This window comes from Rhea pennata, chromosome 23 (assembly GCF_028389875.1).
Source record: "Rhea pennata isolate bPtePen1 chromosome 23, bPtePen1.pri, whole genome shotgun sequence".
Lineage (NCBI taxonomy): Eukaryota > Metazoa > Chordata > Aves > Rheiformes > Rheidae > Rhea > Rhea pennata.
In genome coordinates this window covers 3,975,681-4,003,372 of record NC_084685.1, presented here as the reverse complement: position 1 = coordinate 4,003,372, position 27,692 = coordinate 3,975,681, and the positions used below count along the sequence as shown (strand labels likewise).

General features: G+C 45.1%; 1 long non-coding RNA gene across 1 annotated transcript; it reads left to right on the top strand.

Moving 5' to 3' along the window:
• Positions 1 to 3,385: 3,385 nt before the first annotated feature.
• LOC134150369 (uncharacterized) lies at positions 3,386 to 25,314 on the top strand. The gene is made up of 3 exons (XR_009960630.1): positions 3,386 to 3,474; positions 19,851 to 20,067; positions 25,022 to 25,314. It is a non-coding gene; the product is annotated as an uncharacterized LOC134150369 (long non-coding RNA).
• Positions 25,315 to 27,692: the final 2,378 nt, after the last annotated feature.

Sequence of the window (27,692 nt, the reverse complement as noted above, 5' to 3'; positions counted from 1 at the left end):
GAGAAAGAGGCGCTTTCCTGCTTTCCCCTAGCATGTTCAGCAGAAGGGCAGTAGCACAGCACACATGAGACACGTGGGTCTGTTGTACAGGTTGACTGCAAGCGGTATCAGCACTGAGAGGTTCAGAGGTCAGGGAATGAGCAGGGAGTTGCGTAACCAGGTTCAGCTCCCGGCCTCATGGCGGACTTTGATTTAGGGCCTGTCTACACTGTGCAGCGTAATCTCGTGCTGAGATATCAGCTTTCAACACCAGCTCGTGAACATGGTGCTGTGCCTGGGCTAAGGAGCCCTGCATCTCCAACAAACTTGTCTGCAGCACCCTGCTAATACCGTTACTGGCTTCTGAGTCTGTCCCCAGCTTGGGCATCTGCACAGAGTTGCACGAAGTGGTGCGGAGAGGTACACTCGTTTTCAGAGGGCTTTAGCCATCCTTGATATCAGCAGGGGTCAGACGCCAAAAAAATCTGGACTTTATCTTTTGTCCTTAGGCTTTTCTCTCTCTAAACCAGAGATTTGGCTATTGCTTTCTGAACTCCTGGATGGAAATCAGTATTTTAAAGCAGTATAAAATAGTATAAAGCAGAAGCACAGTACAAACTCCTCATTCTCGCTGAGTGCTTCTCACCCTCACATCTCAAAGCTGTCACACGGCCGCCACCAAATAAGGGAGCTGAGGCACCAGGCCATAGCTGTTATTTGCTTTGCAAAAGAGCAAGGGATAATCACCTTTGCATCAGCTGTCTGCAGTTCGGTCCAAGATGACGCCACAACTCTGCTGTTCTTCAGGCACATGATGGCAGCCTGTACATGGCTGTGGTGTCTTGGACTAAACTCCATGGTTTGCATTTTGTTCTTTCTCTCTCTGCATTTTATATTTGTTTGGCTTAAGCACAATGGACTAGATAGTGATTGATGGTAAATTACTTGACGGGAGTACTTGAACTGGAATTGGGATTTTCCAAGACTCGAGAATCAGAAAGTAGTGGGCAGGGAAAGCAGCACTGCATCAGCAATGTGCCACCCCGTAGCACAGGAATGTCCCTCTCGAGTGTGAGGCTGTAAGTATATAACCATGGATACGCTCTGGTCCTCCGCTGGGATCTGTGGGATCAGGCCGATGAGCTCGTTACACGTGCTGGCTGAGGGGTCTACCTGTCTTTACAGCACCAGCGGCTTCTGAAGTGAGCTGCTGTGTTACTGCATGGCGTTGGCATTCACCTCCTTCCCATCTACTAGAGTTCAAGCTGGAGGCACCGGATCCCTTGTGGGACGCTTGCTTTTAGTGACAAAGCACACGAGGAGCCCTTGCATCTAAGGGGAATGAGTTACAAATCGTTAGCAACATTCACACGGCCCTACTGCAAGATGGTGGAGTGGGAGGATGCAATACGCCGAAGGAGGGATTTAAAGATGAACATGTCTGAAGATTTCAGCGGTAGAGGAAGCTCTTTTCAGCTTGCTTGGGCAATTATCTGTGGCACCACAGAACTCGACCTTGCCAGTTTGCAGCTGTATTTCCTTAGTGTGAAATTCACCTCTGTGTGGTTAGGGAACATTTAACTGGAGAGATTTTGCAGCAAGGAAAGATCTAAATTTTTGCAGAAATCAGGATTGCGTTTATGAGCCATTGTTATTTGTGACAAATTTTGTCAGCTCTGTAAACATATGTGTTTAGGATGTGATGGGAATTAATCTAAATCCACATGTAGGGACTTGGTGTGAAGAAAAGAAAGCTGAGTCAGAGAAATGACCAAAATTAATACCTCGACCATGACAGAATGGGAAATAAATACAAATATGGCATTTATATTTTGCCACTGATCCAAAACATTTCAAGGAAAGGAGACCTCAGATCTGCCGGTCATTAAGATCATGATAGTCTTGTTGAGCCGCACAACACTGAGGGTATTTTTCTGAGCAGACGAAGTGGAGAACTGCAAGGAATTCTCTCCTTCTAAGTTATGTTGCAAATTACTGACAATCAGCACAGAAAGTTTTCTAGTACCATTGATTATATTGTGAGGCTTGGAATTGGAACCCTACTGCTGATTTGGAGCAAGCTGGAAATTGCTTATGATCTCACTGTGTCAGATGCCTCACTTGCAATAAATAAATACAGCAAATACACCCTAGACGATTCCTTTCAGATACCAGGAATCATCAGTTAGAGAGGTTCCTCAGAATTCAGTATTTTAGGTCAGCCAGCTTTAACTTATTGGAGACTGCAGGCAGATAAATATCGAGGACTCTTTCTGGGGTATACCAAAGACATTCGGTTGTTCATACGGGGTTTGGGTCAGTCTGTAAATGAAGAAATGGAGTGCAGAACTGAGCCAAAAGCACTGTCATTTTTTCCCCCATGAAATTAAAAGCAAACCTTCCGTTGCTTTCTTTCGCTTCCCATGAATATCAAAGACTGCAAGCTCTACTGGTGAGGTTGGCGGTGGATTTATACGGGCTGTGTAGCGCTGTGAGGAGTGTTCCCGGAAAGGGAAGGGCTCATTTGCAGCAGCTAAAATGGAAATGTAGAAATCTCACTTTGTTCCTGTCTGTCCTGCAGGGCTAGAGATGAAACATGCTGGCAGTGTGCTGTTAGAAGTACCGGTACGAGATATCATTGCATCTCAGCATTTCAAACCGCTGTTAATTTGTAAACATGAGTATTCGCTGTGGAAACCTGATTTGCAGAACTCTGCTTGTCTAACGGAAGAGCAAACAGGATCGTCCAGCCTCTGCGTCCTGACAGAGCTAATCAGCAGGGCTCAAAACCTAGAGCCCAAATCCTTGCGATGAAAGGCTTGTGGACGGCCTGTCGCCTCTGAACCAAAGCTCCTGCTGGCATTAATTCCACTGACGTCAGCACAGACGTCCCCAGCAGAGAATTTGCTCCCCAGAATTATTCCAGGCAATTGTTTAGTGAATAATTCTGGATAATGAAAATGCAGAGGGGAGGAATTGGAAAGTTGTTCACAGCCAATTCACAAAAGAAAAGAAATGGTGGAATTTATCATGTCAATGGTTTGCCTATGAATTATTCACTCACTCTTACAAAAAAAAGGAAAAAGAGAAGAAAAGAAACCAAAACAACCCATATAATCCAAGATTAGGTTCACTGCCATTGTCATAATGTGGTTTTGATGTGCTTGTGCTGGTAATGCCCCCCGACCAGCTCCCGCGTGTTGAATTGCACATTGCACACAGGGCACGTGAGTCCCACCGCTTGAAGGGAGGTCATCCCCAAAGCAGTAAGTGGAAGTAAAACAGCAGCGCTAAATCCAGGAATGATGCCAGAGAAGCTATAAACAAGTGGAAAGGCTATTAACGGCGTGTAACCTGATGCTGCCACACCAATAATGGGAGGAGGCTCCGCGTCAGCCAGGGCCATTACAGCAATGTTTTACTGTCTCCGCGCTCCTGAGCGATCATTTGGCAGCAGGAATAGAAATGCTGTTGAAAAGAGGTCGATGGAGGGAGGTACCAGAAATCTACTGTAGGGAATGATGAAGGACAAGGGAGGGTGGGCTGGGGAAGGGCAAAGGGTTGCTCTCTGCCGCTGGTTTTGTGGTGTGCACGCTCAGAGGCTGGGAAGAGATGAACTGGGCCTACGGATCAGCCCCTTCGTGAAGGGGAAGGGCAGGGCTAAGTAGCAGAGCACGCCTGGGTTGTACCTAGGGTAAACTATGTGCTTCCGACCTGGTCGAGATGAGGGTGTGGGGACTGTGCTCCCAAACTGCAGCTGGGAAAATAACCTAGGGAGTGGACAAATGGTAGGGCTTGTGGTTTTGTTTAGTCTTTCCTACATGACTATCTAAATCTGTGTTGATTTAGCTAAAGATGCAATTTATACCCCATTTGTATTACCATAATAAGAAATGTCCACACAAGGCTTTCAGGGTGCTCACTAAGTTGGTTTAAAACCTTGAGTAGAAAGTGATATAATTTAGTGGAAGAGGCAAGATCTTACTCTCATTTTCATAAAATAACAGTGCTAAAATTGAGCCGATTTCTTAAGAAGCTAAGCCTGTAAAGCTAAACTGAGTTTTCACTGAAGACACACATTTTTAGACTAAGAAATGAGACTAGAAAAAAAAAACCAACTCAAAGTGGATTATCATCTATCGCTTGCATTACATTAGTATTCTCATGCTTTTCTTAAGGTCTTATTATGGCTGGTCTCCCTACAACCATGGAGTGAGATGTGGCTCTTACCTCACAGCCCATATAGAGGAAGGTTGAGGGGCTGCAAGTTCCCCTTTGTTCCTAAATCCACGAATAGATGGATGCTAATTGAGAGACGAGAGGAAGCAAAGCTATGGGGTATCTACAAACCTTGTGCTTTCCAGCCAGATCTGGGCTGAGGACTCCTGGCTTGATGAGATGTGTAGGGGACAGCCTGGTAGTGTCCTCAACCTCTCCAGCATGCTCCGTTTTGCTAAGGTTGGCTCTTATCGCACCACCCATGCAGCCCTGCTGCCTGCCTGGCCAGCAAGGCTGCAGTCAGTGCTTAAGGTATGGTTGCTCATATCCAGACTGCTACCTTTGCTTTCCCTAGGTGGTGGGAACCCCTTTAGGAAAACCTAACCTCTGCTGGAGCAGTGCCCTGCTCTATCCCTGAAAGCAAATGACCAAAGCCTAGGCTTCCCAAAGAGCTCACTAGCTTTGGATGCCTCCGTTTCAGTTGTTTGTAGAAAGCAGGTGCCAAAAAAAGGTTGAGCGTTTTGGAGAAATCAGAGCCCTATGGCTGCGTTTCTGTTTCTGCTCTGGATGCAGGAATAACGAGGGACAGGACCGAAGATCGTCTCTGTTGATTTTTTTACAGTGCTTTTGGTTTCTTGGGCCCAGGCTGTGAAGGAGATGCTTCACTGCAAGAAGAGCAGAGGGAGCTCGTGTGTTGGGATTCCTCCTGCTGAGTAAGAAAAGAGAAACACAACTGCACCCTTCATTAATTCACAGACCAAGGGAGTGCCACGTATTATGGTTCTGTAAATACAGTAGACTCTCCTACATGGTAACAAATTGTGGGAGAGGTGTTGTATTACTCCTAAGTGACTGTTGCTGGGTGGATAAAACAGTACTTAAAAAGGGAAAATGTTCCCAGGGAAGTGTTGCTTGTAAGCGGCTATTGATCTTATGAAGTGTTGCAGAAAACATGTGTCTGAATAATCACGTTCATTTCTGATTTCTGTTTTGATATTGTCCTGAGTGCCCAGAATTCAGCTGAAGGATACTGTGTGTGGGACAAACAAAGATGGGACAATAAGAAGGTTTCATTAGGATTTCGTCCTTGATAATTCAGAAGACTCGGTTTGGTAGTCCCTTGTGCTTTCTAAAGACAAGTCCTAAGATGAAAGAATTAATTACGGATGAATGCCTGGGAGCAGGGCCAGGATGTGCTGAGGGGCAGGTCCATGGAAAAATTTACTGTCAAAAACTGTGGTTAACCGGGCTGAAAACAGCTTTGCAGGCTTTGTCCAGGAAAGAGGAAAGGGTATGTGTTGATGCTCCTAGGTTGCTCTGTCCTATTTAGCAGCAGTCAGATGTGAACACTTGAAATTACCAGTCTGGAAACAAAAACACTTGTTGCCTGGTTTCCAAAACACTTTTGCAGTGTCACTTTAATTAACAGGATGGTCTCAGGCTTGGGCAGGAGATGAGCCACCAGGGTAAAGCTCTGGGAGGTCTGCTCTCTTCCTGGGGCTGTGGTCCAGCAGGTCAGTGCAGCATCAGTAGAAATGTGTGTTCCCACCCGTAAAGAAAGCAGCCAGACCCTTAAGATGAAGGCTGCCCTCGACAAGGACTGAAGAGGGACAGAACACAGTAACTGAGCCTACAGTGCCTTGTACTATGCTTTCATAGCGTATCTTCTCTCTGTGGGTGAGGAAAGGTCACTGCTCTCCAATTATATCTCACTTCCGAACAGAACAAGCCTTCTTCTCGTTCTTCTTGATTCAACTTTGACACCACAACAGAAAACAAGCAATAACAATAATAACAGCTCAGCTCAGCCTGCCTGGCACAGGATCAGTGCACCGCTCTTTGTGGGAACTTTGACCCAGCCAAGAGCAGCTGGTGCCAAACCGGTCCCTCCCTATGCGCTAAATGGCTCCATCTTCATGGCAGGGGATCACCTTCTGCTCTCAGGATCAACAGGGTGGATCTGGAGCAGGACTTTTACTAGGGCATAGCTCTTGGTTTACACCAGAAACAACCAGAAAATGAGCAAAGAGGATCACAGTCAGGTACTGAAATTTTTGTTGCAGCTCAGACCCATCCCTGGGAAGCCTGTGGGAATTTTATTCCCAAATCCAACTGTAGAAGACAGGATCTCAGTACATATTTTCATATAAGGACTTTCCTTCTTTTGTGAAGATGCTGTAGATCAGCCAGAGAAACTTTTGTTTTCCCAAGAGAGCAAGGAGGGAATTGTGAAAGGAAAATGGCTGCTTCTCCCAAAATATGACCATCCAGTTTTCATTTCCTGCAGTCGTTGCCCAGGTTCCACCAAACTATGGGCCAAGAGGAGAATGGATGAGCTGGGACTGAGTGCAAACAGCAGCCTGAAAGCTATGTGTGGAGCTGCAGTATAAAACTGTGTTTCTTTATGCTTGGAAGGCCTTTATGGGGGGCATCACTGCTGTCTATCTTAGATCTGCAACTCGAGGCAGCTGTGTGTGATGGTGCATTTGGGTTTTGTACATAAGGAAAGAGGGAGTTTTAGCTCTGTGAAATATGCATGGAGATGTTTGCTTTGATTTCCCTGTGTTGGGAAGATTTTAGCATAGGAGACTGGGCTTTGTGCTTGCAGATGAGTTAAAAGGAAGGTGAATTTTGTGTGCATGTAGGGGCATGCATGCTTGGAGGGACTTTACAAGGGGAGAAATAAAAAAGTGTCATTAATTTGGGAATATGCTGTGGCATTTGCGATTAAAATGTACCAGGGTTTAGTGTGTTAGGATCATGCAGAGCAGGGATGTTGTGCTCTGGTGCTGTACACAGGGTCGAATGGTGAGAAGTGCATGGTCGGGGGTAAATGCTGGAAGCATGAGCTGATTTTCCTCGGAGCCCTCATTCTCTCCCACCATTTCATCATTGCGTCCTGTGGAGTCTTTTATTGATCCCAGTAAAGGAAGCCAGTTGACTGTGCAGGGATTGATTTTGGAGTAGCACAAAGTTAAACTCATTTCCAAAATGAAAGACTCCATATACATAACACAGACTCCCCTTCACCCCCACCAAGGTAGGTGAGCCTACTTATTTCACGCCATTTCCTTACGGCTCTGGAAACCCTTACGGAGATTACAGTGTAGCTAGAGACTGTACTTTGCCTGCATGTAGATTCAAGGATAAAACGACAGATGTCTTTCATTAAACATCTCCGGAACGAGCTGTTCAGGAGGCAATATGTATTCAGACGCTATCAATATTTCATAAAGCTGTAATAGATGTTATCATAGATCCTCCATCCAATATTTATTGCACCATAATCACTGACACATTGCATCAGAGCTCTCCACTCTTCCCTTCCTTGCCTGTCCCCCCGCAACACATGTGCCCAGGTACACAGGATTTAAATGAAGCACAGCTCTAGTGCCACAGTAAATTGGAAGGAGTTTGAAGTTGTTTGTTACTTCAGGCACTTTTGGGCCCAATGATAATGGAACAAATCTGTTTGCAGAAGGCATTTTTATGGAAGGGTTTCAAACTGAATTGGCTCAGCATTAATCTCTGGGTTGAGGCCATTAGAAAGCATTTAAGCTGCAGTGAGGCAGCGGGTCTCACTCTATCTCCAAGTCGGTGGATGCTGGAAAGCAAAGGCCTAAAATTATTGACTTGGAAGCTATGAGTTCTGCTGGGAGTCTGCTGCAGGTCAACACAGGTAGGAGAGACTCGAGTGCAGGAAGTGGAGCATGTCCTGAGCATGATGGCTCTGAGTATAGCTGGAGCTGGACCCTTCACTCCTTGACCCCACTACTGTCTTACTGAGCTTTCAGAGCAACTCTGGTGATTTCTGGGAAGCTGCATAGGGAATAGATTGGACCTGAAAGATTTATAGTTGGAGCCTATAAAGGAGCCTAACAAATGAAGTTTTACAGCCTGTGTCACAGAGGAGGTCAGAACCCCTTGGCTGTAACGATCCTTTCTGACCTTAAAACCCACCAGTCTAAGGGAGGCCAGCTGTCATTGTCTACACTTACTCTTAAGTTAGTGTAACTTCCAAAAAACACTTGGCTTGGTGTCACAGGACATTCTTTTTGATAAAGCGGAGCCATCCAAAATCAACATAGTGCATCTTAAATGGATGGGGTTTGTTAACTGTTTCTAAACAAAATCCTGAAGGGCAAATCCACATCAAACAGCCTTGTTCCTTGTGGAGACCCCATAGGACTTGTCTTGACCCTTTCTCATTTAGTGTCTCCAGCAATGAGTCAGGAGAAAAAAAGAAAATAGTCCATTAAACCCTCATCGATAAATGTTCAAAGTGACACAAAGATCAGGGAAGAAATGTGGCCCTTGCTGAGCTCTAGTTAATGATACAGAGCCTCATGATAGCTTGGCAGCCCTGGGTCCAGTAAATTCTGCATTTTGGTATGATCAAATGTCACACTATCCATCTCACTTAACTCAGGCAATCTAGAAGTTACTCATGTGGGGTCCCCTTTTAGTCCTAAGAAAGGTGGAGGCACCTCCAGTGCGTGAGCTGTTCAGTATAACTGAGATATCCCTTAGGGTGGGATAGGAGATTCTTCTGGAGAAGACTTCTGGAGATTCCTATTTCTCTCTCCTGATATTGGAGGCAAGCTAGATAACTAGATTAGATTTAAAACATATAACTTTTAGACAGCTACAGTTGGGGAGGGAAGTCTGCCTTTGGAACCAGGGAATGCAGACCATACTGACAGCATGGGATAACTGATGATTCAAAGCAGTCCTAGGAAGAGAGTAGGTCCTTGATGAACAGCTCGTGATCCTGTGGTCAGTACTGAGTAGGAAGGTTACTTTATTTCTGCATTTAACACTGATGTCTGCAGTTCCAAAAGGGTGTGGAAATATTTGAGGAGATACAAAGAAGAGCCAGAAAAATGACTAATGAATAGGATGTCAGACCTTTCAGAGAGCAAATCAAGGAGTGTCATTTGCTTTGTTTACCAAAGAGAAGGTTCACAGCTAGCTGGTGGTACCATTACACCTGCAGGGAAGAAAACCCTAGTACTGGAGAGCTTCACAACATGGAAAAAGCTTCACAAGAATCCATGACTCAAAGGTGTTACCAGGACAACCCAGCCCAGAAGCTAGGTGATGTTTCTTAACAGTGAAGGAAACGATTTGGGCAAACCGCCTTAGGCAGTGGTGGATTTCCTATCATCGGATATTTTGGAAGTAATTAACTCAAACAGGCCTTTTGCCAGGGTTATATGACACAACCTACTTTGTTTCTTCCAGGGGTTTAAACAGGGTCAGGAACTGCTACGAAATGCCTAAGAAATGCCTCAATTACTGACATTATATCGTATCTTCAGGCCCATGAGGGGAAGTAAACCACAAGGAATGTGTGCACGTGTGTGCAGGAGGGAAGGGATGCGTTATTAGGATGTGTGAGAAATACCGGCCTAAAGGCTCACAGTGATTTTGAAATTTGGAGTTTAAATGAGATAAGAAAATGAGATTTTCTTCAAAATAAGGTTTTCTGAACACATTAGATGCCAAATGAGTCAGGGTTTCCGGAAGAGGCTGGAGATGTGGGAGAGGAGGAGGTCTGGGTTGCTGCCAGGGATGTGGGTAGCACTGAAATCCCAGGCAAGGTGGGCCTGAGGAGGACTGGTCTTGATAGCTCACTCCATTACTTTCATTTAAAAACAAACACCCTAAAACCAAACATCAGCTTTATAAATGAATGGGATTTTAGCTTTGGTTCTCCATAAATCAACGGAGCTGTTCTCACTTTGGAGACCAGTGTGAGGGTTGGGGTTTAACGAGCTAGTTCATGGGGCAGCCAGGGAACATTTTTATTTGGCTCTTTCAGGCCCTGTGAGCTCCCAGGTTTGATTTTGAGTTTCTGTGAAACAGAAAACATTTACTGATGTAAGGGAGCCTGAAATAACTAAGAAAGCTTGGGGGCTGCTGACACTTGAATAAATCCAAATGTCTTGGTATTTGGTTAAACTTGAAACTGAATATTTGTGTATGTTTTTTACAACATTTACTTGCCTCAGGGAGCAATTTGTGGAGCTGAAATAATCCAAGAGTTTTTTTTTCCTGCCTGGTATTTCCACCTTCCTGAAAGTGAAAAGCCTTGAGAAGATTGGATCATGCATTATTTTTACCCTTGCAAATGGTTCCCAGATGCCCTGAACTCAAGCTGTGAAAAATGCACAAGGCAAGCCCTCAACATGCCCCCATTCTTGAAATGCCAATGAGGAAGCTGAGACTGGACTGTTCTTCTCATGGACAAAACCGGAGTGGGTCCTCAGCTGAGATCACGTCCCCTTGAGGGATCTTGGCGGGAATACGACTCTGTTCTCCCAAACCTCACCAGTTCTTCATTGCTTGAGTGGGAAGTTTTACACACCTTCGTTCCTCTGAATTGAATTTCAGATTCCTGAGGAAACCTGGCTTTCTGACAACTTGGCTTGATCTCTTATTTTATGTAACACATAACCTCCTTAATATTACACATGGAATGTTTAACTGCTTAATTTACTTTGGGAAGTATTGCCAAGTGCAGCTATTCTGTTGACATATCATTTGCATGATAAACTAGTATATTTTAAGCCACAAACAGGATGCTTCTCTGAGTGATCAGTCTACAGTTTTACAAGCTACTGGCAGTATAATATCTTAGCACCTACAGTTAGAGAATATAGTCGCACATCATGCCAGGAGAGGGAATGGAAGGTTCTTTCCTCCGGGAGGAGAGCACAGATGCAAGGCTTGTCTACAGAGGGGAATCAGATGGTGCAGTTTTTCTGAAATAATTTCTTATGTGGATGTTCTCTTTGGATTAAATGTTTTTTTTCCCCCGCTTTGGAACAATTATTCTTGTTCGGATAAAACTGGAAGTGACATTGTTGCTTAGACAAAGGAGCTGTTCTGCTGCCCCCAGGCGTGACCAAGCCCACAGTGAAGTTCTCTGCAGGCAGCACGCGGCTGGTGGCTCCGACCTCGGCAGATCTTCGCGTGCGTAAGCGCGTTGCTGTGCCGAGGCACGGACAATTTGCTCATTACCATGCAGGGAATCTGTGCGTGCACAGCAGACCGAATCTACCTCTCCTGGATCCCAAATCCACACTTTGACCCCTCTAGACTACTTTTTCTAGTATCATGCATCTGTGTGTATCCACTCCTACCCTTTTGACCTAGCAGATGTTATTCTGGGGTATGTCAGCCACTAACAAGCACGTATCGCTCCCTCCGATGCCCTGCTCTATGGGGCAGCATCACCTTCTAGCTTTTCGTCATATTAGGCTTGCAATCACAAAGCACCCCGTAAAGCTTCGAGGCCTTTGAAAACTGAAGCCTGCCATCTTCAAGTCTAATTTGACACATTTCCAACAGAGGAAGCATTTATCACATTAGACAAGTTGATGCAGCTCTCAGGTTGGGAATTGCACTTATTTGCCATAATAATGGCGTAAAGTCCTCTTCCTTTTATTGTGTTATCTCTCTTTAATCATGCAGAGGCAGTCCCCAGCAATTTTAATCAAAGGCTCAAGCATCACTTATCTGAAGACTAATGACTTAACTCAATGAGAAGAGAAACTTTGAAGAGCTTGCAATGGAGCTCGGAGGAGGGGGGAAAAAAAAGAGTTGGTTTGAAACTTTTTTTCTTTCTTTACATGTGTCATTATTTCACCTGATTTTAGACAGAGATCCTTTGTGCATCTGGTGAGTGGGGAAAAACTGTATCTTGCCGCTATTCCTGAACATGCTGCATTTAACAACACAGCTGTGAGAACTAGACATATACTTTCACAAGAAAGACACCCTCATTGGGAAAAAGATGGTTTGGTCAAAACTGGTATTTTCTATAGAGAAAAATGCCAGCTTCGCACAATCTGTTTCCTTGTTTGATGAGAATATTTGAAAGATGTTTGTTTTGGAATGAACCCTTTTATCCTGAAATGCCATTTCTAACAAGAAATGAAAGGATCTTTTTTTTGACGCAAAACAGAAATTTTTGATGAAGCCTTAAAAAATTTGTAATAAAAAACCAAGAGGGGTTGTAAAAGGAAGTTTTCATGTGAGGTTTATAAATACCAGCTTTCCGGTCAGTGCTAATTCCTACTATTTACACTGAAATAGCTCATTGTCTGTTTTGGAATTTAAATGTTCTGCTTTATACTTCTTTGTGAGCAAATGCTGCGGCACTCCTGACTCAGAGACCATCTCTTTCTGCATGGCACAAAAGCCCTGCTTGGAATTTGCTCTCTCCAGGTCAAGATTTTCAAAAACGGCTGTCCAGCTTGCGATAAAGTGTAGCTCCAGATGCCAGTACTGGGAGCTTTCCAAAAACCAGGCCTTTTTAGGTTATCTGGGCTAAAGCAAGCAAAAAGTGACTCTTCCAAAATCACCAGTGCTGTTTGAACTTGCCCTTGTATAATAGAGGTCTTCTTAATGGCAGATAGGCAGCATCGTACCTGCTTTGTAGCTAAGGAAATTAATGCATGGAGCCAAAGAATTGCTTGAGGATTCACAGTAAAGGATATCAATACTGGAAGGAAATCTGAGGTTTCTAAGACTCCATGCAAGCCAGCAGGAGATCCAAGCTTTTTGAGGGGCTGGTTTTGCTGCCTGGTTATCTGTCCCTGCAAGACCTCCTTCCTGAGGAATCCAGACTTGCCTGTGAATTTTCCCTGCAAGTTCCTCTTCATTTTCATGTGGGTATGCGCAGCCACAGCATGAGCAAAAGTGCTGAATTCTGAAAGGGAAGCTTTCTCTGGGGGTACGTAGGGATTGAAGAGAAGTAGGAGTGCACATTAATCTTTTGACAGATCATTCCCCCGACAACTATATTTTTCAGATCTGCTGTGTTGGGAACTCTCCTGAGAAAGGCCCAAATTGAAATCCTGATCACGACATAGGAGCTGAGACCAAAACTCCCAGGATAGGATGTTACAGCTGCTATTTCATTTGCTTCTTCCAACAGAGTCTCCTCCTGTGGGACGTGAACCGATTTCCTCCTGAGGAAAGAACACAGACTCATTGCTCCTCTTTCTATCTTCAAGCTCTTACTTTTGTCACGGCGGTGACATGCGTGCTCTTGTAGATGGTCACACTCAGTGCTGATTGAGCACGGGTCCCTTTTGGGCATGTGGCTTCCTTGCAAGGGTTGCAGGGTCTCTAGGCCAGCCTGCACCCCTGGCCTCGCCAGTAGAAGAGGAAGGAGTATGTTCCCCTTGCCCTGCTCTTCTCCTCCCTTCTCTGTATTTCTGGCTCTGTTTGCAGCGGGGCTGATAAGGTCAGCTGGATGTGGGGGCCTGCACAGAGGTAGGTGACATGTCTACATTATAGGATATTTTCCAGGCATTAGATACAGTCTTGGTGATAGCATCCAGTACGGTGCTGGGTCTGCGGTGCTAGGACCTCATTAATGCGGTACTCCATGAGCCATGCAGGCGCGGCGAAAGAGGAATTCCTCTCAAAGCCAAAACCATACAAGCACTACTTTTAAAAGCAGTTGAAACTAAAATGCTAAATACTCTGAGAGTGGCTGCGCTTTTGCAGTGACATGTCTCTCCTATTTCACTGTGGTTTCTATATTCCCCTCTCTGGGCCTCTTTGCATGTTGCAGTAAGAAGCTCTCTTCCTTCACATTTTGGTGTTCCCAACTTTCGCTTGTGGGTTCCCATCTTCCTCTTCAGGAGCGGCTGCAGTTTAGAGGTGATTTATGGCTGTTGGCAAGTCAAAACCAGTGGGAGCTCCTGGGATGGAAACGGCTGCCTGATTTGCCATAACGATAAGGATGAGCCAAACACGCCCAGCAACGCCAGATGGTTGTGGTGTATCTATCACAGTGGATCTCTGAGCAGATGGATGCTATATAAACATTTCACAACAACTGTGGTATTATTATTGATGCAATACTATTTATAAATATTCTATTAACATAAACAGTGCTGTAAGAATGAACACAAAGCGTATTTAGCATGATTACTGATCTAATGGCTGCTATCAGTAATACTATCTGCTATTTCAACTTATGAAGCAATAGTAACATGTCTTGTTTTCAAAAGGATGACACATTTGGGAAAAGGTTGGGGAAGGCTGAGGGGATTGATGGTGTTGCCCAGCCTCAGAGAAAATGGTAATGTTGGTGCACAGGAGACAGAAAGCTGCGGACGTTAATAAATTGTGGATCTCAGGAGAGGCAGGTGGCGGTTTGGGTTTCAGCTGTATTTGGCCCTTATGGCTCTCTACCAGCTATCTTTGGAGCAGGTTTCCCAGCTTCCCGGGCCCTGAATCCAAGGCAGCCAGAGCAGCCAGACTAGAGCAGTTGAAGTATATGGCTCTTGCCTTAGTGTGAAAGAAAAAAAACTTTAATTGAGAGATCTCAGACCTGCTACTTGCCTGCACACTTAACTCTGCTTCTGACCTGCTGCATGACTTTCCATAAATCTCTGGATCCTAAAACAATGAACATAATGAGAGATGCTTGGATGCCCTCAAGTCCTGTTTGATGCTCAGGGTTTGATGGTGGTCCAAGGTGTAGAATTTTTCTGGCCTAACTTGAAACACTGATATATGTTCAAGTCTGAGCCAGTTACCACAGGCCAGTGCCTACCTTACGGCCGATTGTAGCATGAGATAATTTGCTCCTTTTCTCCCTAAGGATTATGAAGAGAGCTGAAAATGTCTAGTTTTGATTTAGGTGCTTAATTTTTTTTATTTGCCCAAGTTAGGATGGATGAAATGCATCCAAAGTCTGGGTTTAGGGGAAAGGCCTATTTTCCCCTTGAGGTGTGAAACTAATATCTTTAGTTTGGAACTGACTATTTTTACTGACCTACAGAGAAACAGCAAGCAGGTCTCAAGTACTTTCTTGCCAAGCCTGTCACACAGTGGCATGTGCCTGTTGTGTATGGAGCCTCAGAAGATGGGGAGGACTTGGTACGATCTTTCCGTTGTGGAATGGGCCTCCTCTGAATGCCCTTGCATGTGAGGAACTCACAAAAGCCACAAAGTACCAAGGCTGTCCTCCCCAGAGGATCATGCAGCCCTGGGGCAGGCTCCTGGGGCAGGCTCCTCAAAGAGGTGGTGGAGCCTCCGCCCCAGGAGATATTCAGAACTTGACCGGCAAGGCCCTGAACAACCTGAGCTAGCACTGACACTGGCCTTCCTGTTGGAAGGAGGTTGGACTAGAGATCTCCAGAGGTACCTTCCACCTTAAATTATTCAATGGTTCTCTGACATTTGTAGAAATCCCTTTTTTGTGTGCATCTGTACCTTAAGGCACTTCCTTAAAAAATCTGGCCTAGACCTTCCTGCTCCAACAGTCTCCTTTGAAAATCCTGGACTAGGCTATGAATGGCTTTAAAAGATATTTCTCATCTATACATGTTGAATGTAATAAGGGGTCTGCCTGATAAAGCAACATGGGGAAGATTCATGGTATGTGTTTTATACCTCCCCTCCACCCCCCGCCCTCCTCCCTGGCTTTTTGGCTTCCCAGTGCTTTGTTAATGTGCATTGATTATGTTCTGAGGAGTTTACTGCAGCGTTAGAAAATCATTTAGGGATTTATTGGGCTGGCTTTAAATACTGCAAATGAATCATTACCCTCACCCACTTGTAAGGTGCCTGAGCCTAATGTGTAAATTCGGGAGGGGAAGGTTACAATCTAGTGGTGAGAGCTGGTGGTGAACCAGAATTGTTTTATTCTTCCAAGAAATTTTATTTTAAAAGTAACAAGCGGGTTAAACAGAGGCTATTAGGGCACGTCATCTAGGAGCGTATAGAGCCAATCTAGGAGCATCTAGAATCACTGTTTAATATTTTTCTTCCACTCAGCTTAATTGGACATAATAGTAGGACAATGACAGGAATTCAGACCTGAAGGCAATGAGGACCATAGACCAAAGCAGGCAGCAGGGGCAAAGCCTGACTGTTCATGTTGGTGACAGGGGATGAGGGATTTTTCACGAAGAAATTTTCATTGGAGATCATTGGAACTTGGCTGTTTGCCTCCCGTCTTAAATTTGAAATTCTCCCTCTAGATTTGGATGATTGTTAATGAGATGTGTCTGCAGTTTCCTTTCAAACAGAAGGGGAATACCAGAGATTTTTCCTTAGATTTTAGGATTTTGCTCAACCCAAAACATGAGATAGGCCACTAGTCAAGGGGACAGTAAACTCTTTTTGGAAGGACCTTTCATATATGTGGTTTCTGCAGTGCTTTGCTGCAGGGGGGATGCTTGGGGTTTCTACCTGATACAGTCATAGTAATAATAATAACGGTAAGAGACTGAAGTCCACACTTCTAGTTCATTTTTTCCCAGAATGAGATCAAGCTGTGAAGTTTGACTCCCAGTTTCACAGCTCCCAGTGGTGCGGGGAGCTGAGCACTGTGGTTGTGCTCACTGCAGCAGGCCAACCTTGGCATTTCCCTTTGCTTTTGCACTTTGCTTCTGCAACCTTTGGAGTACACAGAGTCCAATTTCCCCATTAGTAGCTTTCCCCACCAAGATGTGTAAGGAAATCATGCAAACATGGAAAAGCTGGGTTAGGCTTGAGTGAGTTTAGCTGTCAGAAGTCACTTGGATGGCTCTTCCTTCCCATGCAAGAGAGGTTGTGGTGGTGGTCTGCTGTAATCAGACCGGCCTAGGGTCTGCTCTAATTTACATCCTTGGCTGCAGACTCTTTATCCACACAGTGAGCTTGGAAGCTCTCCTGCTTTGCCAGTCCAAAATGTGCCTTTAGGCCCTGTCGAAAGATTTCCATGAGGGGCTCAGTAATTCCCTGCGAGCACCAGTTTTCTCTGATATAGAGGCTCCCTCTAATGCAGATATCTCAGCTATGGGCCTGCAGCTGAAGGGGATGAACTGGGGCTGGGTCTGCAGCCATGGAGGTGAGGAGTTTCCCTTCCCTCCATCCCACAGAGACCCAGACTGCATCCACTGATGAGATGAATCAAAAGGGACTTGCAGAGAAGGGATGAGGCAAGTCTAGTCTATCTTTCTCAAATATAAAAGATAATAATTTTAGCAGCAGAAAAAACAGTTCTCACATTCTACATGGATTTAAAACGTCAAGTAAAAACAGCAGTGTGAGAAGAACTGCTGTGCACCCTCCTCCTCTAAGAGCTCCTGGTCCCTGAGATCTCATCACTCAACATGAATCAGGGAACTGGAGGTCCTGCTGGAGAGGAGCGTATCTCACCATAGCTTAGGACAGTTTTCTAGGTCTGCTGGAGCAGGTCCCCCTGGCTGAGATTGGAGAGAAATGGTGGGTCTTACTGTCTCAGAAGATTTCCAGGAGAAAAAAAAGAGTTTATTGCTCTGGAGAGGCGAGTTCAAAATGGCTCTCCTGGAAAGGGAGATTGATGGTGATAAATCAGCTCTCGGTCTTTCCGTGGGAGAAATACAATGCGGTGCTGGCATGTAGCTAGGCGATGGTCATTTAAAAGCAGAGCTCTCACTGTCACAAAAGCCGCGGCTGCCACAGATGCTTGCATCTCTAGTTTCCATCACATCTAAGCAAATAACCCCTATGAGAGAGAGAGGGACATACGGAGGGGACAGCAGAAAATTTACTAAGGGCCAGTGTTCAAAGCCAGGCAGAGCACAAAAGAGGGCACAAGGCCAGGTTCTCAGCTGCTATAAATTAACGTCACTCCATCAATGTCAGGAAACACATGCTGAATTATACCACCACTTCAGCTTCAGCTCCTGAGGCCCAGCTTGGGTATTGGCAGCAAAACTCTGCATCCAGATTTCTGGAGCTCGGCAGTCTGCAAATATTTTAGCCTGTTCATTTCAGCGCCTGGGTTTGAAAACATTGGTCCAACACTTTGAAACAGATGCTGCAAGCTGGACAGGGAAGTACGGACCTTAGGTGAGGTCACAGGTAAACTTAAGTCGACTAAGATTTTTTTTTTTTTTTGCCATGGAAGATGTCCTTGTTCTATTTAATCTCTGAAGAAATTAAGATTTCTGGAAAGTATCTTTCCCTGGAAGTGTCAGTTTTGTTGGAAGTGTTCATTTCTTTCTTTCTTTTTTCTTTTTTCTTTTTTTTTTCAGGAGAATAGAAATGCAATATTTCCCTTCAGGCTGACATCAAATTGTTTAGTCAGAGTTGCCACAGGTGGGGCCTTCTGGGTAAAATTCGTCACCTGAAATGTTTCCGTCAGAAAAATCAGAATGGATTTAATCAATGTATTTTGGAAATTCCTGTTGAACTGTGACAATGAACAAAGAAACCTCTGCACAACACCTGGTGTTCTGCCTCTCATCAGTTTAAAAATGAAATGAGCCTTGATTCAAAAGATTTTTTTTTTAAACACTTACTTACCTATTTTAATGAAAAGGAATTAAGCAAGCACCAGGGCTGTCAATGCCTGCGAGGCCCCTTGCTGGGCTTCCCCTGGAGCAACCCCATGCTCTCACCGCTGCCTTCTGATAGCAAGAAGGGGCAGATAGGGCCTGCTATAAGCTTCAGGCACATCTCGTAGTCTGCGGGCAGCGCTTTTCCAGACTCCACTCCTCCGTCACGGGTCTATTGCCCCGTCCTTAAATTCAGAGCAAAGCCTAGTGAATCATAGGCACCCCAAAGATGAAACAGTAGTGAACCTACAGAGTGGCAAGAAAACCTAACAGGGTCATGGCCAGAAATCCCTGTCTCCCTCCCTTTTACATCTCTGCCAATTTAAGAGTCATTTAGGAGAAAACAAAGACACCACAGATGATACCCCAGTGTGGTGCTCCCCTGGCTATCACGATTTCCAACCTGTCGGGAAGCTCGGCTGCATGCATGCATCATCCTGATAAATACTGCCCCTATGAAGACAGATATTTCCTGAGTAAGCAGGAGCTAGCATCTAGGAGATCTTCCTAGATCTTAGCATCTTCCCAGGCACTCATAACTCTCATTGCCTCCCCACAAGCAGTGCTAGGTCATATCCAAGACTGATTCCCTCAGAGCAGGGGATTTGTCCATGTTTGCAAAGGTCCAGCTAAATGGGGCCCTGCTTGGAGGCCTTTAGATGCCACCTGCAACATCAAGAGTGGTACCACTGAACAGCACAGCCTACTAGCTGTCTCCATATAGAGGAGAAAGCAAGGAAGGCTGCACTGGAAGCTGCAAAGGAAGAACCTTTAAAGGTTTCACAGTCACTCCCATAAAGCACTTCAAGTGCAATAAAAATGGCAAGTGAGTTATCGGGGTCTGGTCTGGAGAAGGAAGCTAATGCCTTGCCCTACAGATGTTCATGAAATATTAAATGACTTTAAAAGGAGGAAGGAAAGGCTGCAGTAAAATAGACTGCTGTTAAAAGCAGGTCCAGCTGCCAAACAGCCAGTGAAATGCATGATTTCTTTAAGACTCATTAACTCCCATGCTAGTGTTAATTGTTCTGTAGCCATTCATTCCTCTTCCTCTCCACCATGTGAAAGGCTTTATTTAGAAGCTGAGATTGGAGTCCAGCTCCACAAATAACATTTGTCTGCATTAATTAGGCTTTAGCAGAGCAAAACTCCCCAGACAAGGGAGAGTGGAAATCCAGGTCCCAGAGTCCTCCACTTGCAGCCACCTCTAGATGAAGCCCAGCGAGGTGCCTCACAGGCATTGACAACTCCTGGTGATGCCATGCCTTGTTTTCTCTGCCCATGCAGTTCCTTTCCATCTTTGTTTCTCGATAGGGGGATTAAACCACTTTCCAGAATATGGCAATAATGTTTTCTCTGACCCAGAGACACGAATGCTGTGAAGCAATGGCTGTTTAGAGAAGGCTGTCACTGCATTTTGATAAGACCTAGAGGCTTGACTGAGTCTGGAAGCCTGTTGCTGCTGGATGATGACCACTGAAGAACAACATGCAAGGAGACAAGGTGGACAAAAGGTGGAAGCAGAAGAGAGGTAAAACCATGTTTATAAATGCTCTCAGTCATGACGACCTTGATTTGTGATTCTAGTGCTTGGATTGCTATTCAAGTCTACCGCACTGGCAACTGTTTACGCTACTTTGCTCTTAAGCCTATGTTCACAAGGCAGTATAAACCCTACAGAAGTGGGAATAACTCCAAATACTCATGTCCCAGAAGTTCTGCCAATATCTTCCTTTAATTCTGGAAGATAACTTGTTTGCTTGTTCATGTCTCTCTGAATTCACTTTCCTACTGCAGGTATGCATGGCAGATAGGATCAGCTAGGGAAAAAGGAACTCTGAGAGAATACTAAAAAAAAAAATGCATGGGCAGAGAGTAGATTTTAAAGTACACAAACACAGGTATTCACACTGGGAATGCCATCCTTCCATTCAATCAAGGAGCTGATACACTGAGACTGATGCATACCAAAACTCATGTCCTATCGCCTCTGCATGTTGCCTATAAGACCGTCCTTAATGAGGGGAGCTACAAAAAGACCTGAACCTACAGGGATGGGTCAGGGTGCCAGACTTTAGGGCTATATCTTCTTTTAGATGTTATACCCGAAATTTGGCACTGAGAGCCAGGCACTAAAGGATATGTGAGCAGAGCTAGGATCCTATGAAAAGCCAATTTGCTGAGAGGGACCCCAGCTGCTTATTCTATCTGGCAAAACCTCCCACAGCACCTCAGGGGAGACACAAGCTTGAAATCTTAATTAAAAAGCAGAAACCAGGGTTTCATGCTAGGCTGATATTGTGACTCTCTTCCCTTTATGGACAATTCATATGCAAACTCCTACTGCGTCTGTGGAATTGCTAATTTAAAGGAAGCTACAGATCTGTGCAACACAGGGCCTATGTCAGCAGTGTTTAACATCAGGCCAATGGAGGTGTGCACTGATCACTTCGGTTGTTAGGAACTTTCTTTTTCTTTTTCTTCTCCCAATCCTTCCTTTTCTGACATCTTCTTCAGAAACCATTTGAAGGAACATTGTCATGATCTGGGGCATATGGAGAGAGCATTACAAATTAAAGCATCACTATTCAGGAGTAAAATTATGACCAACCACCAGTAAAGTCCAGATCAGCACAGAAATCCTCTTGAAATTTGCAGGAGGAAAAGAGGCAGAGTTGTTTGGACAAATGTGCAAGCAACTGTGAGTGAGAAGGCTGAGAACAGGATTTGAGAGACATGTGACTTATTTTTTGCTCTGACATAAGCCTAATGGAAACTTTGGGAAGTCAGGCTGATGTTTTCAAAACTGGCCCAGGCTATAACCAGATGGGTGTGACAGAGCTGTCCCATCTCCAGCTGAAACTGGACTCAGGATACCAGCTCCTGGAAAGGATTGGTGCTTTTTTTTTCGTATGTTTGGATGCATGACCTTCTCTTTTGATGCATGACTTCGTAAAACGTAATCTCATTGCCTTACTTCCTCCATCTCTGGGAGATAATAAAAATCTCTTCTCTCCCATTATATCAGTGGAGGAAAAGAGATTTAGAAGGGGTTTTATAGTGAGGAAAAAGTTTAATGGGCTTGAAAGCACAGATCACGTGGTTGACCCTAGCAGGATCATACCTTACTGGAATTAGGGTCTCTTCAGGGACATTCTACACCTTATGATCATAGGTGTCCATGGGGTGAGCAATACCTTCTTTGTGATCTCTTGGGCACCCCGACCCTACCAGCCATGGTCCTTTGGCCAGGCATGACTTGCACTTCCTTGAAGAGATTCGAGAAAGATTTGAGTTCAGTCTGATGTCAGCAACAGATGAAATTCAAGATACCTTTATCTCTCCTCTTATGGAGAAAGGACTTTTTCAGTTAATGCCTAACTCATTTATGAGACTCACTGTCAGATCATGTTGTGGATATCAAAAGCAGAAATGGTTTCAAAAAATGATTAGACAAATACATAGAAAAAAGGTCCATCAAAAGCTTTTAAATACAAGTTACTCACAGATGCATCTTCTGGATCAGGAAGGCCCTAAGCTGCAGACTGTCAGAACCAGGAAGGGTTTATAGTCACATGCCTGTCTTGTTCCCACACTGACTGTGCAGGAGACTAGTATAGATGGACTTTTGATCTCGTCCAGGAAGTTGTTCTTACATTATTCCCTTAGCACAAATGGCTCCTGCTTCATGCCTAGAGACGGATCAAAACAAGAACTGGAAAGATGTTCAGATCAGATCTGAATCTGTTGCCAGTTCCTTGCAGGAAGGCAAGCCACAGCCCCGGGTTTGAGCATCTCGGTGAAAAGGGGGAAGATCCAAACACATCCAGACTTCATCACTGACGTCTGGCTGTGAGGATATATCCCATATATGTTTGCAAAAGCTGCAGACTAGTTTGTAGAAGAGACCCTCTTTCTTTAGCACGGTGGTGGAGGCATGTGGACACAGGGCTGCATGGCTTTCCTTGGGGAAAAGCTGTCCAGCACAGGGTGGGCAGGAGTACTTGAGCATCTTCAGGCTGTGAAGGGAGTGAGAAGAGAAGCACAGCCTGGTGTTAGGTACTTGTGCTCGGTAATGCTGTTTCCAGACAGAACAGGCCAGCGGTGAAGTAGGTTGATGGATTAGTCTATCATCTCAGTGAAGCTAGGTTTGTGTCTGCCTAAGGGCATGGCTGTAAATGAGCCCCTAATGGATTCTTCTCCTAAAACTTCCTTGTAATACAGAAATAGCTGCATCCTTGAGGACTGGAAAAGGGGGCAGGGATAGGCTTCAGGCCACACCAGAGGGCAGGGATAATGGAGCCCTGAAATGGTTAGGGTGGCAAGGAAGCCTCTCCTGAAGCAGTCTGGGTCAGCCTGGTTGGTCTTGAGCCTGTTTAGAGATTGTTAAGCTGGGAGATGGAGTTGTTCCCCCCTCCACCTCCCGCCTTGTTCCTAAATTGTTTCTCTAATGCTTGCTAGTGTTGCCGCTGCTCTATTAAAATCCCATCACAATTACAAGTCCCTCTCAACAAACATCCCTAATGAAAACTGCACATGGAACCAGGCATGCAGCTTCCCCTGCCCTTGTCTTCCAACCCTGCTATCCTCTTCTTCTTCCCACGTCCTCACAAACCATGACCCTGTGGTTCAGTTCAGTTCTGAGCTGGGAACAGCCTTGGTGCATGTGTTTTTTGCCAGCCAGGAGGGCCACTCGTTCTAAGCTGCCTCATGTGCAGCCACCTCCACATTACCTCCTTATTAAACCAGCCCTTGCTCGCCCGCTGTGTTAAATGGAGGGAAGAGCGCCATTTGCTATTTCTGTGCATGCTTGGCGTAGCTGAGGATTCAAAGATGCTAATAGTATCACATCATCTCTTGGTGTCTGCAAAAAACCAAACAAACCTACAAATGTTGCCTAATCCGTGACAGCTTTTGCTTCTAACAGCTTTCGTTGGCTTTTGCAGGGTGCTCCTATCCAGATAGCGATGTTCCTGATTGTGCAATGAGGACTGGGCCTTGAAAATGCAGTTGTCCTGCTGGCAGAGGCTGCCACAGAGTCCATAACTGCAGGAACAGGTGTGGGAGCACTGGATATGGCTGTGGGGACAGGTCTCTGCCAGGGTGAAGGCACGTGCTACATCTTGTCTTGTTTCACAGCACTGGGGTAACCCACACAAGCCTGGTCTTTCTGCCTGTTAGTCTACAAATGAGTCTTTCTTGCTGTCTTTCTTTCTGAGTACCGAAAAATACATCTGTAGGAAAGTGCTAGCATTGCAGATGCAAAGAGAGGTTCAAAACTATCCAGAGCAGAGCAGGGTCCGAGACCTCTGAGTTTGCTCTTCTCTCTGGACAAGCTACTCCAAGTTTTCTTTCAGGGTTTCTTCCTTGCCCTTATAAAGTAGCTAAAGACCGTCCCTGGTAGAGACCAAACCAGCTGTGGGGACCTTCAATGTGACCCCTGAGCCAGCCTGACTCTCTCCAGCTAAGCGGTGGTGAGGGTGTCCCAGAGCACTGCAGGAAGTCACATAGTCCCTCAAGGAACAACAGCCATCTCGACCCTTTCTCAGCTCACAACCTCGGTCTGTCAAACTCTAACACCTATGCATGGGCTGGTGTAAACCCTGGTGAGCTGCTGGCCGGGAATCAGGGTAGAGGCACATTAATTATGGGAAGTCCTATATGCCTTTCCTGTGTGACACTTTCCATAAGGTCCCCTGAACTCAAAGACTGCCATGGTGCCATCCTGCATACCAAATACCTCTGTTCTCAGAGGGTACTTAACAGCAAGTGTCATCGGAGTTTTTGTCAGAGGTTGGGAGCTGCTCAAGGAGGTGTCGGACCCACGCCTTGCTCCTGCTATCAAATGAAATTGAGAACATGTAGAGGAAAGCAAATGAAATGCCACCAAGCTGAGCAACGTCCCCATTACATGTGGATCTCTGTTGCTAGTGCAATACTGTTTGCTCCCACTTGTGCTCAGTTTGTTCTGACTGTCTAAAATGAGGGCAGGGCAACACTAAAGTCCCTAATATAGCTGGATTTTAACCCAGCAGCTTTGTTAAGATGAGCATGTGTTAGAGCATTTGTTAATGCTGAGATTGGGGGGGAGGTGGAGGAGGTCAAGACCAAACTGATGACAGAGGCAAATCAAGTCTGTGGCCCAGAGAAGTCCCAAGCTGGTGTGGGGAGAAGACTGTGTTACTGCGATCTCCCTCTTGCAACGGCGTTAACAGCAGTGCAGAGAAATGCAGGGCCTTGCACAGAGCCGTTGCAGCAATGCCCTCTCGTGGGGACTTCTTTGGCTGTTGAGTTCAATACCGTTCTAGAGCAAGTTGCAGCTTTAGGATGCTCCCACTACATTAAACTTCATTTGTGCAGGGCTTGTTTCTTTCTTTTTTTTTTCTTTATTTTTTTCTTTTGCCATTATACTTGTCAGTCAGGGCTGTGATTGTTTCCTCCCCACAGTCCTCTCAGACTTACCAATGCCATCAATTCTTTTCCAGGCCAGAATAAGCGCTCCAACACAAGAGGATTCTCCAGCCCTAGTGGGACTTGAATATAGATCATCTGAGTCCCCCATCGACTGCCCTAAATGTAGAGCTGTACTTGCCTTGTGTGGCTAAGCAGGGATGCCAGGACCCCCCTGCACAGCAACACTAGATCATTCAGAGCACTGAGGAACAACTCCGTGGAGGCAAGAAGAGGAGCAGAGCTGGTTCTCATTTCTTGCTTGCCAGCTGAGGCCCCGCTGGCTTGATAAATATAAGCAAATCAAGCTGTAACTAGAGGCAGGAGTTCATTACATGTCTTCCTGGAGCTTCTCCACGGAGAAAATTCAGGAGGGGCTTCAGGACTGAATGCAGAAAGCACTGCTTCCCTTATCCCAGTGATCCCACGGTGTGGGGGAAAAATGGTTCAAGATGAGCCTGGGAGACATCGTGGGGCTGCGCTGTGAATGTGGTGTGGGCAAAAGGATGAGGCTCAGAGCTGCCCTCCAGACTGGGAGACCACATTTTGTAGCCCCACACAAGCTGGCCTTCCAAGTGTACAACCTGAGAACGTGCAGGCTGCAAAAGCTGCCCTTTGGCTGCGCAGCTGGTGTCAGATCCAGTGCTCACTATGGCCACACCACCCTCTGTCCAGCCAAAAGTGTGATTCAATAGAGGGGGAAAAAATATTCCTTCCCCCCCCCCTTTTTTTTTTTTTTAATGTCACAGTGATGATCTCGGGTCTTGTACAGAATCTGGCAGACATTAACTTGCAAAAAATCTTTTTAACCTGCCAGATGATTTTCTTCCCATTTTCCTCCATCATTATTATGGACTTGCAACCATGTGCAGGGTTTGTTGCCTCTTGATGGGAGGTAGGAAATCCAGTTCACACTTTGCAGGAATTGCCTGATTCATCACTGTTAATTCCTTTTGCTATTTGCCATAATAACAATAATGAATTAATTTGGTGTTAGTGGGAAAAGAACATTGCGATTGCATGGGAATGGTGCTGCAATTGAATAGGATATGTGTCTATTTAAAGTAAGATCTCTCTCTTTATCTCTTTACTAGCTATCTACCTACCTATGACTACACTTTATTTTCAAGGACTGGCTATTGTATTAATACATCTCACAGTTATTCCAAAATATTTTACTTCTTTCACAGCACGTTTTAAATATTTTAGTACACATAAAGTAAACTTTTTCATTTCATGCTTCCTTAGAAGGAGGCAGAAGATGATAAAAATTCCAGTTTCCCCTACAACAAACCTAGCTTTTTACAGCTTATTGGGAATGAAACAAAATATGTCAATTAGATGATCAGGTGGAGCTGTTTTCTGCTTACAGGGTAATGACTCTAGGCAGACAGAACTAGCTCTCCCATGTTTATTTATGAAAGGTGTATTTATATGAAGCTAATAGAAACCTCCAGCAATATATTATTACCAGTAGGTAAAGGTCAGATCGAATAAAAAACATACACATTTAGAATGAGATGCATGTGCAAGATTTAGTGTCCTGCTCAGGGAGGAGACAACAGAAGAGACACTCCAACCATGGTGAGATCTCGGAGAAAGCCGGCACACACAAGGACCAGCTCTCTGGAGTAGCTGAGCTGGAACCACCTGCCCTCCTTCAGGACTGAGAAGCTCCACTGCGGTGGGTAATAGACCCATCCATACATGCATGATGCTCCCATGCTGTACAGGAGCCCCAGTACGAGGTTTGCACTAGGTCCCCATGAACTGGCCAGAATGGCCTCCCATTTTACAGTGGCTCCCCAGTCCCGTATCAGGAAGCAGCAGGCACTAAATTGGCTACGGCTCTACATTTATCCCCAAAGCTATTCTAGGTTTTCGTCTCTATTTTCTTTCCATCATTCAGAGCCACATTTTGTGGGGGAAATATGAAAGAAACAAATTAGTATTGCCTCGCTGGTATGACAGCGAGGAGAGCTGTGAGTTTGGGAAGCTGAATGGAATGATAAATCCCATCACTTAAACCGTGTAATGAATTTTCCTGGAGATTTGTCTCAGCGTAAAGAGAGAGAGGGGGAAAAAAGTAGGAAATTCTCCTCCGATTTTGCAGAAGGATTGAAGGCAGCTTTGACTGAAATGTGTAAATCCGAAGAGTTTGTGCTTGCAGTGCATCCAAATGGGTTGCCCATCCTTAATAACCCAGAGTGCAATTTTCAAAGAAATATCAAATCATGTTTGCCTCCGCTGGCATTTGGTCTAAAAACATTATTTTGTCCAAGGAACCTACCAGAACTATAGTGTTCCGAGAGTAATTCTGCAGCTAAATATAGGAAAGAGGATTTTTGCATTACAAGAAAACATTTTGTGTTTGTGCTATGAGGACTTATGTGGTGGTTGGAAATGCTGGGTGACCTTGGATAAATCACTGTCCCTCTCTGTGCTTATTTCTCCTTCTCTCCTCTGATCTTCTCATGTATTTAGGTTTGAAGGTCTGTGGGGCAGGGCCAACTTTTGCTGTGACCTTCACAGCACACAGTGCCTGGTCTTACCCAGGAACCTTATGGACTAGCTGGTAGATTTGGAAAGACCTTTTGTTGTTGTTGTTGTTGTTTTTTTAATTGCATCCAACATAGCTGTAGATGGCCAGCTACAATGCAGGGGCCATGAGTTAGACCATAGCTGCTAGCACAATGTTAGGATTTC